We start from the raw sequence: 10,994 nt of genomic DNA, 5'->3' as shown, positions 1-10,994 counted from the left end.
TACCCTAAACTTTGTTACGTATCTTCTTGCATAATTTCCTTAGAAAGAAAGAGGAAAGTCATGTTCTAATTTCCAGAATTAGGTATGAAATCTCCTTATCCTAGAACTTGGTGTCGATAGATTCATACAGTCCACATGCCCATATTTTTTTCAGTTATCGCTTTACATTCAGAATAGTTTTCCATGTCCATCCATATTGTCTACGTAGTGTAGTTTATTTCTTTTGACTGTCAAAACTGTTATCAGTGCTCACTTGGGCAGCTCATGTACTAAAATTGGAACAATACAGAGAAAATCAGCATGGCCCCTGAGCAAGGATAACACGCAAGTTTGTGAAGCGTTCCAAACCTAAAAAACCCAGTTATCCATTATCGAACAGTATCAGGGGTTATGAATGCATTCCCCTGAGGACAGTTGCCTCTAATCCCAGCAATGAGAATTCTAATACAAGATGATTGTGTGTGGACAAACACTGCCAGTTTTCAAAGTAGATAACTAGAATTACATTTGAGTTGTATATGGGCAAACATTGAACTATATAAAAATTTCAAATATTATCTGTAGTTGGGATATTATTTTATAATTTCCCAGATGCATTTGAGGTTTCTACTATAGCTGCAAAAACTCATTGCATATCTTCTGAACTATTTAGGCAGATACTTTTTTATCACTTAAAAATTGTCCATTATTTTATAAAAAAATTGTTATTTTTTTCTTTTTCCCCGAAAATATTCAAATACTAATATGCTAGAGTTTTTTTTTTAGAGAAGTGATTCTCAAAAATTGTAGATGCCTTTTTAATTTTCTTTCTCTTGTGTTTCACTGTGTTGTTCAATTGAATATATTCCATGGCTATCTATCTATCTATCTGTCATCATCATCTGTCTCTTTTTAATTTAATTTTGTTGCCAAGGTGATGTACAGATGGGTTACAATTAATATGGAAGGTGGTGAGTACATATCTGATCCAATTTATATACTTTTTTTTTTTTTTTTTGGCCAGTCCTGGGGCTTGGACTCAGGGCCTGAGCACTGTCCCTGGCTTCTTCCCGCTCAAGGCTAGCACTCTGCCACTTGAGCCACAGCGCCGCTTCTGGCCGTTTTCTGTATATGTGGTGCTGGGGAATCGAACCTAGGGCCTCGTGTATCCGAGGCAGGCACTCTTGCCACTAGGCTATATCCCCAGCCCCAATTTATCTACTTTTTAAGAAAGTGTGATCCTGTGTTTCCCAAACTGGTCTCAAATGATATCCCAGTGTCAACCTCCTGAGTAGCTAAGTTTTAAGTAGTGAGTCACCACATGTAGCTTATTTTAGAACTCCAACTTTATTTACATAAATTAGTCATAATACAATGACTATTTTTTTATTTTAGGACTTCTACTTTTCCCCTCAAATACTTTCCTACTTTATTCATTCTGTTTATCTTTTTCTGTAGATTACCTGGCACATATTCATAGCTACTTTTAACTCCAGATCTGCTAAACTGTACCTGGTCATATTTAATTCCATTTATATTGACCCATTTCTTTCCATTTGGGAGTGGGGGATATTTTTCTTCGTCCAATATTTCTAGATGTTTACTGCATTCTAGATCATGAGTATAAAATTACAGCCAAATGTTGTCCATTTGTTTTCCCACCTTGTCAGAGATCAGAGCGTGGCCCCTCTGGAGCTGAGGGGCGCAGGGTTCAGAACCGCCAGTTAGAACATGCGCTGCATCCCAGCGCGGAGTCTGTGATCACCCTGCTCCAGTGTCCCTGGGCCCGCCTATGAGATGAAAAAGAGCTGGGTTGCAGCTTGACCTTGGGAGTCACCTTTGCATTTCACACAGACAGGACGTTGAATCTTGTGTTCTTTCTGTTCACCCACTCCTTTCCCATGGCCAATTTCTTGATGATGGTCCAAGAAACTGATTGGATCGATTCGCTTGCTCTTTTCACTCAGCGACCTCTGTGTTTCAGCATCTCCAGCCACCTTCTTGTCGTGGACAGCTCGGCTGCTGTCTTCTCCAGGACCTGCAGAGTTTTTCTGCCTGCAGCAGTCCCATGTCACACACACACACACACACACACACACACACACACACACACACACACACACGGAAGCCCACGGGGAAGGGCCTGTGGAGGATCTCCAACCACTCCGCACTCACTTCCTCTCAGAACTCAGCTCATCAAGGCCCCTCACACCACTGGGAAATCACGTTTGCTCCAGCATCTTCCTTCACATCTTTCCTATCTTGCTCTTCCCCATCCTTCCTCACCAACTACTGAAAATGAGTTCAGAGATTGTTGTAACTCTCTCTCTCTGTCTCTCTCTCTGTCTATCTCTCTCTCTGTCTCTCTCTCTCTGTCTCTCTCTCTCTGTCTCTCTCTGGGTAGCACAAGCTGCATATTTAGTTCACATCTTAGCAATCTTTAAAGATGTTTGGATTGTGCTAAGAAACAGAAGTTCACAGTAGACACTAAATTCCAATGGCTTTGGAATTCCTTCGCTCACATCCCTGTGTGTTCCTTCCTGTTGTGATCCTTCCCTCCAGCAGAAATAATTCTTCTGCCTGTAACCAATCTTTGCAGCGGGCCTGCAGCGTCACAGACTCTACATATTCTCTGATACCATGTGGACATCTCCTGTGTGATGAAAGGTCCCTGGCGGCACTCGTTTTGCCTTTGGACGATCCACTGACAGCTGAAGTTGCATAGATCAGAATGAGAATATGGGGCATCCTCAGGGATTCCAGACAATCCGAGGGGACGTGAGCTTCTGTCCCACGGCGCCACCATGGATCTGCAGGTTTCATGTAGCTGAGAGTGATGGGAAAGGGCTTAGCACGGGGAAAACCCTCAGATCGGTCTCCCCACCTCACGGTCGTCGAAGAGGAATTTCTAATTCTGTTCACAGCCTAAGAGTTTTGTTACTTGAAATTTTATCTAGAATCGAGACTAAGACTTTTCTATTCATCCCATGGCCTCAAACCTTTCTTATAAGGAGTCAGGCTGCTAACCGATGACCACATATCCATGAAACGTAGTCCATAGAGAATATGCCCAAAGCACAGAAGAAGGCGCTAAGTTTTGCTTTCTATCACAGCTTGGCAGAATCTAAAGACATTAGATATCTTCTGCGAGAGTACCAGGAAGAGTTTTTGCTATTTCTAGCTATTTCTAGCAAGTCCTTCCCCTTTCCTTCTGCTCACAGTCATCTGGACTTCCAAGGATTCTCTCCCCTCCCTTGGAAAGATGGCCACCAAGGTGCGCTGACCTCTCTTTGGGACAAATGTCACAAAATGCCTTTGACCTCCTCAGTCGCTCCTTTCAGCTTCTACTCCTGACACAGGTGTGTGTCTAGAGTCAGACAGATTGTCTGATTGCATGGAAGCACCACGGCTACGTCAATGACAGAGGCCACAGAAACGCACACTTAATTGGAGGAAACCATAGCAGTCATAGGGGCTGGAGAGCAGCTGTCATTGAAACTGGGGAGATTTCTGCAGCTTGGGACACTTATTGCTTGACAGCAAAACGATCTCAATATCAGAAGATAAAGTAATTAATACATTCCAATATTTTAAAAACTCATCCGAAATATTAATATTATATTATATGCACAACCATATTGTTATCTTATATTGGCAGTTAATATTGCTAACATGCATCGAGTAAGCCAAAAAAAAAAAAAGACAGCCTCTTCAACAAATGTGCTGGCAAAATTGGTTAAACATGTGTAACAAACTAAAGCTGGATCCTTATATATCACCCTGCGCCAAAATCAATTCCAAATGGATCAAAGGCCTTGAGGTAAAAGCAGATACCCTGAAAACATTGCAGCAAGGAATAGGAGAAAAACTTGTGTTCCTTGGCACAGGTAAAAACTTTCTTACTAAAGACTTAGAAACAAAACAAATCAAAGAAAGCTTGGAAAAATGGGATTGCATCAAACTGCAGAGCTTCTGCCTAGCAAAGGACACAGCTTGCAAGGTAAATAGAAAGCCCTCGTATTGGGAGAAGATATTCCTTAGCCATGCAACAGAAAAGGGCCGCTTATCTAAAATATACTTAGAACTCAAAAAATTAAATTCCTCCAAACCAAATTCTCAAAGAAACAACTGCCACCTTAATAAATGGGCTAAAGACCTATAAAGAGACTTCTCTGAAGAGCAAATGAGAATGGTCAAGAGTCACATGAAGAAGTGCTCAACATCACTGAACATAAAAGAAATGCAAATCAAAACAACACTGAGATTCCATCTCACCCCAGTAAGAATGTCCATTATAAAGAATATGAATAACAGCAGATGCTGTAGGAGATGTGGCCAAAAGGGAACCCTGCCACACTGTGGTGGGAATGTAAACTTGTTCAACCACTGTGGAAAGCAGTGTGGAGGTTCCTCAAGAGACTAAACATAGGGGCTGGGGATATGGCCTAGTGGTAGAGCGCTTGCCTCATATACATGAAGCCCTAGGTTTGATTCCCGAGCACCACATATATAAAAAACAGCCAGAGGTGGGGCTGTGGCTCAAGGTGGTAGAGGGCTAGGGTGCTAGCCCTGAGCCAAAAAAAAAAAAAAAGACTAAACATAGAGCTCCCCTAGGATCCAGCAACTGCACTTTTGAGTATTTACCACAAGGATTGCAAACAAGATCACACTAACACTACCAGTATAACTATGTTCATCGCAACATAATTTACCATTGCCAGAATATGGAGCCAATCCAGATTCCCTTCAGTAGATAAATGGACCCAGAAAGTGTGGTACATATACACAACGGAATTCTATCAGCAAGAATGACACTGCCCCGCTCGTAAGGACATGGAAGGACTTGGAAAAAATGATACTAAGTGAGCCAGACCCAGAAAGACATAGACTCTAGGGTTTCCCTATTACTAATTAGTAGTAATTAACACATGTCTAGGATAATCCTAGCAGAAGATCACAATAGCTCAATATAAGACGATGCTAAGTGAAATGAACTCCGAGTTATGGAATTAAGTGGTTTATCATTGGTATTTTCAATGTACCATGTGAAATTATGCCTTCTTTGTCTCTTTCCCCCATGATTTTACCCCTTATGTCACTGTCACTGATTTTGATACGCTGGCTATTGTATATACATTTATCAGAAGGGATGGGGAGCATCAAAATGGAGAAACAAAGGGTAAACGGCAAACCAATGTAACAGTAATGCAAGACAATATGTTGTAAACCAACTGTACAATTCAGGGGGGGAGGTTGGGAATTGGGGAGGAGGAAGGTGGGGAGAAAAATGAGGGAGAAGCTAACAAGTCTGATAAGAAATGTACTCACTGCCTTACATATGAAACTGTAACCCCTCTGTGCATCCCTTTGCTGATAAATAAAGTTTAAAGAACAGTTAATGTACCTTCATTATTTCTAACCAACAACGTGTGAACTTTATTCATGTCAGATCTCAGAGTACCCAATGCTGGAATAAAGATGTACCCCTATCAAGTTGATATTGGAACCTGGAATTACTAGTAGAAATGAAACACTGTTGTCCAGAGAGCATCTTCAAGCTGGGGCGAGAATAAGATTGACAACACTGTTCAAATCCGTTAGTTAGACGACAGTGCCTTTGAACAGGACTCTCCAAAATACACGAGCCTCGTTTGCGACCCTCAGCAGACACAGAAAGAGGACATTTTTCTGTGACGGAAGGATGCAAAATGCTAAAGTAAAATGTGTCTTTTGATATGTAAAATACTTTTAGGAAAATGATTGGAAATGGAAGGAGAAATGAGAGAGTGAATTCTTCAATTATGTAAAAGAGAGAAACAACCCAAATTACTGAGGAGTTAGATTAAAAAGTGTTGAGAAAACACAAAGTTACTGCAAGGAATCGGCCTCATGCACAGTGATCTCAAAAAGTACACTGCCTTGGTCTAAGTGTGTCTAAGGAAGAGGAAACATAGGCCTACTCTTGAAAATCGCTCACCCCAGTTATATTTGTTAATTTTATTGACTTTAAATGGCCCATTTTTTTTTATATTTCAGGCATCCTGCCAATCCACATTGAAAGTAAACATTATTAGATAATTGGAGTATTCACTGATGACTGCTATGGTTCAGTTAGATATGAGTAAGGAGTTTTGAGGTGCTATTTACAGCAGGGCATCTATAGATAACTAATTGCATAAATAACTGTTTAGTTCACAAAACTAGAACAAAGGATTTGAGAGTTTCACTATGAAGAAGACATAGATATTGGGGGCTATTATCTGTTTAATGTGGTTCAACTCTTACACCGTAAGAACATTCATTGATACCTCACATAGCACCCAACCCATAGGTACAATTTTTAGTTTTTAATGGATCAGGTAAAATGAATTTTAATTAAAAATAAAAAAATACAGTGAGTTTAGATTCTAGAAATGAAAGCATTTGCTTAGTTGGCTTTACCTGCCTACTGATAGACTTAAGCAGTAGCATATGCCTATTAAATCTGGTATGTGTTTTATAGATTGTACAACTGGGTTTATCTTTTCTTCTCAGACTTCTGAGGTTGGAATGAAGTATGTTATTTCCATGAAAGTGAGTCTGATTTCTTATAAATATGGGGGCTTTTATGTTACTAATTTGAACATAGAACGGCAATGGGGCAGGTATTTAGTTTTAAATCTCACACCAAACTATCAGCTCACTTATGACATGCCATTTATTCCTTTTACATTGGGGAAACACCGAGATACAAATAATCAAAATAATAGGCTTACTGTGTCATATTTTATGGATGAAGCAGCCAGAATTTTAAGTCTGACTTAAAACATTCATTTGTCTCCAGCGGTAGCCTAAGCCAGAGTGAGTGAAAGATGAGGGCATGAGAGGAGAATCATTCCAAGTGACGGCCAACACACGCACATGCATGCACGCACGCACACACGCACGCACACGCACACACACATCTGACAACTCTGGGTGAATGCAAGCCACAGACGCTATAACCGGATTTCTGTCTGGGGAAGAGCACCCCAGCATTTGAGGATGGGGGTTCTTCCTGGGCATCGGCCTCTCCACCCCTCACTGTTTGTGACTTGTTATCTCTGACGGAAAGCAGCGTCCTGAATGTGTCCTTAACAAATGCCCGTGAGGAACTGGCAGAGACCTCCCAGCAGAAAAGAAGAGCTGTGCATGGCCATTCGTAAGACAGGCAAAGTGAATTGCTGCCAAGTCTGAACTTACATGAGACCACACTTGTGTCCATGCGTATTGATGTGCAGTAACTTAGTGACTCAGGAAGATTAAAAAATACATAAATACAAGCCCCCTGTGAGTGCGCCAGCCTGACCCAGCGACGGGAAGAAAGGATGGGCTAGGAGAACAGGAGATGGCAGTGGCACAGAGACTGGAGAGTGCTTTCCGACAAGCAGGAGGAGGGCAGACTGATTTTAGAAGAAGGAGAAGGCAAGGCAAACATAAAGGGAAAGGATCAGCACTGAGGAGGCCTAGAGGCATAACTGACATTGTCTCCGAGACAGGGTAGAAAGTAGAAATGAGGCCCTGTTGACTGGTGGTGGAAAGCGGTGCTTTTGAGGGTGGCCTAGAACGCCCCATGTAGAGACAGATGGCCAGCCGCCCTGTGCAATGCAGGGACACGCGAGCAGTGGCAGGGCAGAGGTCACTGAAGGACATGCGGGAACCGGGGACTCGGTCACCAGGTGGTAACATGACCCCTGTGGAAAAGAGGCTGCTGTTCTCTTCCCTCATAGTGCTCAAGAGAGGGGAGATTTGAAAACGATTTCCCTTCTCTTCTTCATGGCTCATTTTCTTTACAGATCTACACTCTTCTCTCTCTAGCCATTACAAAAATAAATCAATCAATGAAAGTACTTTAGATTTCCCGTGGATTCACTGTCTCCCCAAGAGATTAAGCATCTCATCTCCAGCTCTAGAGAAAAAGAGCTTGTTTTTCCCAAAGATTTGAAGCGGGTTTTGGGTAGAGCTGACGAATAGGAGGAGGGAGGCTCTCAAGGATTTCCGTGAGTTCTGCTGGGACTTCCGAGAATACGGCTCAAGTCTACACCTTTCTCAACAAGTGTCTTTATTCCTCCTGACAGCAGAACTAATGGTTGTGCTCATAATAATCTTTACTGTCAAAAAACATTTACTTCCTGTAGCTTTCCTTCCCACCTTTGGGCTAGGTAAGCTGTTTTCCTCCCAGGGTTAGATGCTTCATTGTTCAAGGTTCATCACTGCAGACCACGGAACCTTCTAGGGTAAGAAGAAAGGGTTAAAGGTCATTGGTAGACAGTTCACAGCATCTTTGCAGGGCTTCACGAACGCATTCTCATCTGACCATCCTGAAACATCTCCTTGTCCATGTGGGTACCAGGCCACAAAGATGTTTCCAGATTGTCTCTGCTTTGTATGACTTCCTATTTAGCTTTCGGTTAGCAAGTTGATACCTAATGCTCTGTTTCTTCAGACTATAACCCGCGTCATTATAGATATTGCTCTGTGATGAATATCTACCAAGCTGGCACAAGTCTCATATGTAGAGAGCTGAAGAGAGATGGAGAAATAAATAAATTCCTTCACTTACTAAAGTTACCTGCAAGACAGAACTGGAAATTTAGCATGTGAATGTGGTCTGGGACTCTTAGCCTGCTTAGATCCTGCCTAATCTTAGTAAAACCATAGGTCCTGATCGTAGTAAACCAAAGGAGCTGGCATGTGGCATTGGGACTCATGGGTATTCAGTGGCTTATGCACATCAAACTGGAGTGAGAAGTCAGCTGTAGCTGTAGCAACAGGCATTCATTGTGGCCTCCCGCATGCCTTCAAAGTGACAGCCACTTGACCATGTGCAGAATCTGAAGGTAACAGGTGCACAGACCCAGAATCCAGGCTGAAAAACCAGAAACCCACTCATCAGCTCTGTGTCATAGCAACATCAATGCAAAGACTGAGAACAATACTGGATACCCATTCACTTCAAAAAGGAATAAGATTTGCTCATTAGAATTATCCATCATTTCTATTTTTATTATTGACATGTATTAATTTGTATAAAGCTGTAACATTGTGAGATTTCCATGTATCTATAAAATGAATTTTGATCACTTTCACCCCTTTTACAATTTTAATTGATAGCACCTTATTTTCATACATAGATAATAAACTTCAATTATATTCACCTAGTCTCCCATCCAACTCTTGTTTTCCTGTCTCTTTCACCACCAGTGATCATTCCCTAACCTCAAACTGGTTTTTGCTGCATTCACATATTTACGTTCATGTATTCATGTACATGTATTCATGTATTCATATACATGTCATTTGTTTTTACATCTAGATTCTGCACATAGAGAAAACATGCTATATTTTTCATTCTGAGTCTTGGTTTATTTAACTTAGCATGATCTCTGATTCTGTAAGTGACAAAATGTTATTCTTCTTTATGATTGAAAAATACCGTGTGTGTGTGTGTGTGTGTGTGTGTGTGTGTGTGTGTGTGTGTATTGTATGCTATTCTGACTTACATTTTTGCAGATATATGTTAGGAGTGGTATAGCAGGATTACATGGTAGCTCTACTTTTAATTTTTCAAGAAACCTGAGAACTGACTTCCATAAGGGTACACTAATTTACATTCTTACCAACAGTGTGTGCGGGTGCCTCTCCTTCCTCAATCCTTGCCAGCACTTGTTTTTTTGGTAGATAAAAGCAAAAGAATTTATTATGTACCGAGGAGGAAAAGAGCTTGTGTGAAATTGAATCTTGAAGATGTTATTGTTTCAGACACTAATGTCAATATCATTAAGCTGAAGCTGCCCTATCCCAGACAAAAGCAGTGATGTGCCTTTGGTTTGAACAGAGTATACTATCCAGCAGCCTCGGATTCACAGAGGGCTTCTGAAGGACTCAGGAGAGTCTTTCTCAGGAAAAAGAGATCGTGTGAAACAATAAAAAAAAACCAAGAAGTAAATGGATAAAGTAAACTTTATCACTCTGTTAAAGTAAGAGTGATAAAGAACAGGCAAAAGTTGACATTATGAGGTAGATTCAAGTTGTAAGCTAGAATACAATTTGTTGTACTCAGGGTTTTTAAAAGGCTAGCATATTATCTTTTACAGTGTAGCTGAGTTTATAAGGTTAAACAGCATGAGACAGAAAGACACGGCCCCTCGTCAGGACCATTAATTTAAAGATGTCTCTCCAGGCTCTTTTGCCACAGCCGGAAACATATCCTCCATGAATTAGGAGGAGAGCATCTGAGGGAAGACTGGGCATATCCCCATGATAGACTTGACCTGTCTTTGAAGATCCACAGACTTTCTTGTTCAGTAGTTTTTACATGTATTCTGACTTCAATTTGTCTGTGTCATAAGACCTTGGGCCCATTTTTTCTTCCACATCTACTTAGAAATGAGTTTTCTAGAATATGCAAAGAGAAGAACTGTCTTATCCGTGCAACCGTGGAGAGATGGTGGTGTTAGCTAAAGTTTAGGAGTGGCAAACTCTAAAATGATTTTATAATAAGATGCTCAGTAATCATTTGTGAACGTTATTTGCTGGGGTGCACCTGTCCCTTGTCTGTGAATAATTATGAGTAGACAGATGATGGAAGTCCACAACTCCTCCTACGATAAATGTGTTCACCTGAGGTGACAAGTTACTGCACATCAGACTATCAATAATGGTTTTATATTTTTAAAACAATAATTTCCTCTTATTCTAGACAGAAGCAACATGCTGTGCAAAATTATACATTGTGTAGCAGCAGCTGAGAAGTCAACATATATCACCATCAATGCTGCTTCCATGAAAGCCAAGAAATTACCATATCTAACAATAATTCTTACTTTAACAGAGAGCAGGGAGAAGAGAAAGAAACCAACTTCTTATAAATGGTTGGTTTAACATGTAGTGAACAAATTGATGTGTAAATTGGTTCTGATGAATGCTTGTGTTAAATGTGGTTATTTATTATGAGTTCCATTACAGAAATTGGTTGCAGAATTATAACAAATGTT

The 10,994-nt window shown here is 40.8% G+C and overlaps 1 non-coding gene across 1 annotated transcript; it reads left to right on the top strand.

The window, feature by feature from the left end:
* Positions 1–245: 245 nt before the first annotated feature.
* On the top strand, positions 246–352 carry LOC125340225. Its single transcript, XR_007208709.1, has one exon. It is a non-coding gene; the product is annotated as a U6 spliceosomal RNA (small nuclear RNA).
* The last annotated feature ends 10,642 nt before the right edge of the window (positions 353–10,994 follow it).

The sequence above is a fragment of the Perognathus longimembris genome, chromosome 22, assembly GCF_023159225.1.
Source record: "Perognathus longimembris pacificus isolate PPM17 chromosome 22, ASM2315922v1, whole genome shotgun sequence".
Lineage (NCBI taxonomy): Eukaryota > Metazoa > Chordata > Mammalia > Rodentia > Heteromyidae > Perognathus > Perognathus longimembris.
Note: the sequence above shows the minus strand (reverse complement) of the source record. Positions and strands in the feature narration are given on the sequence as shown.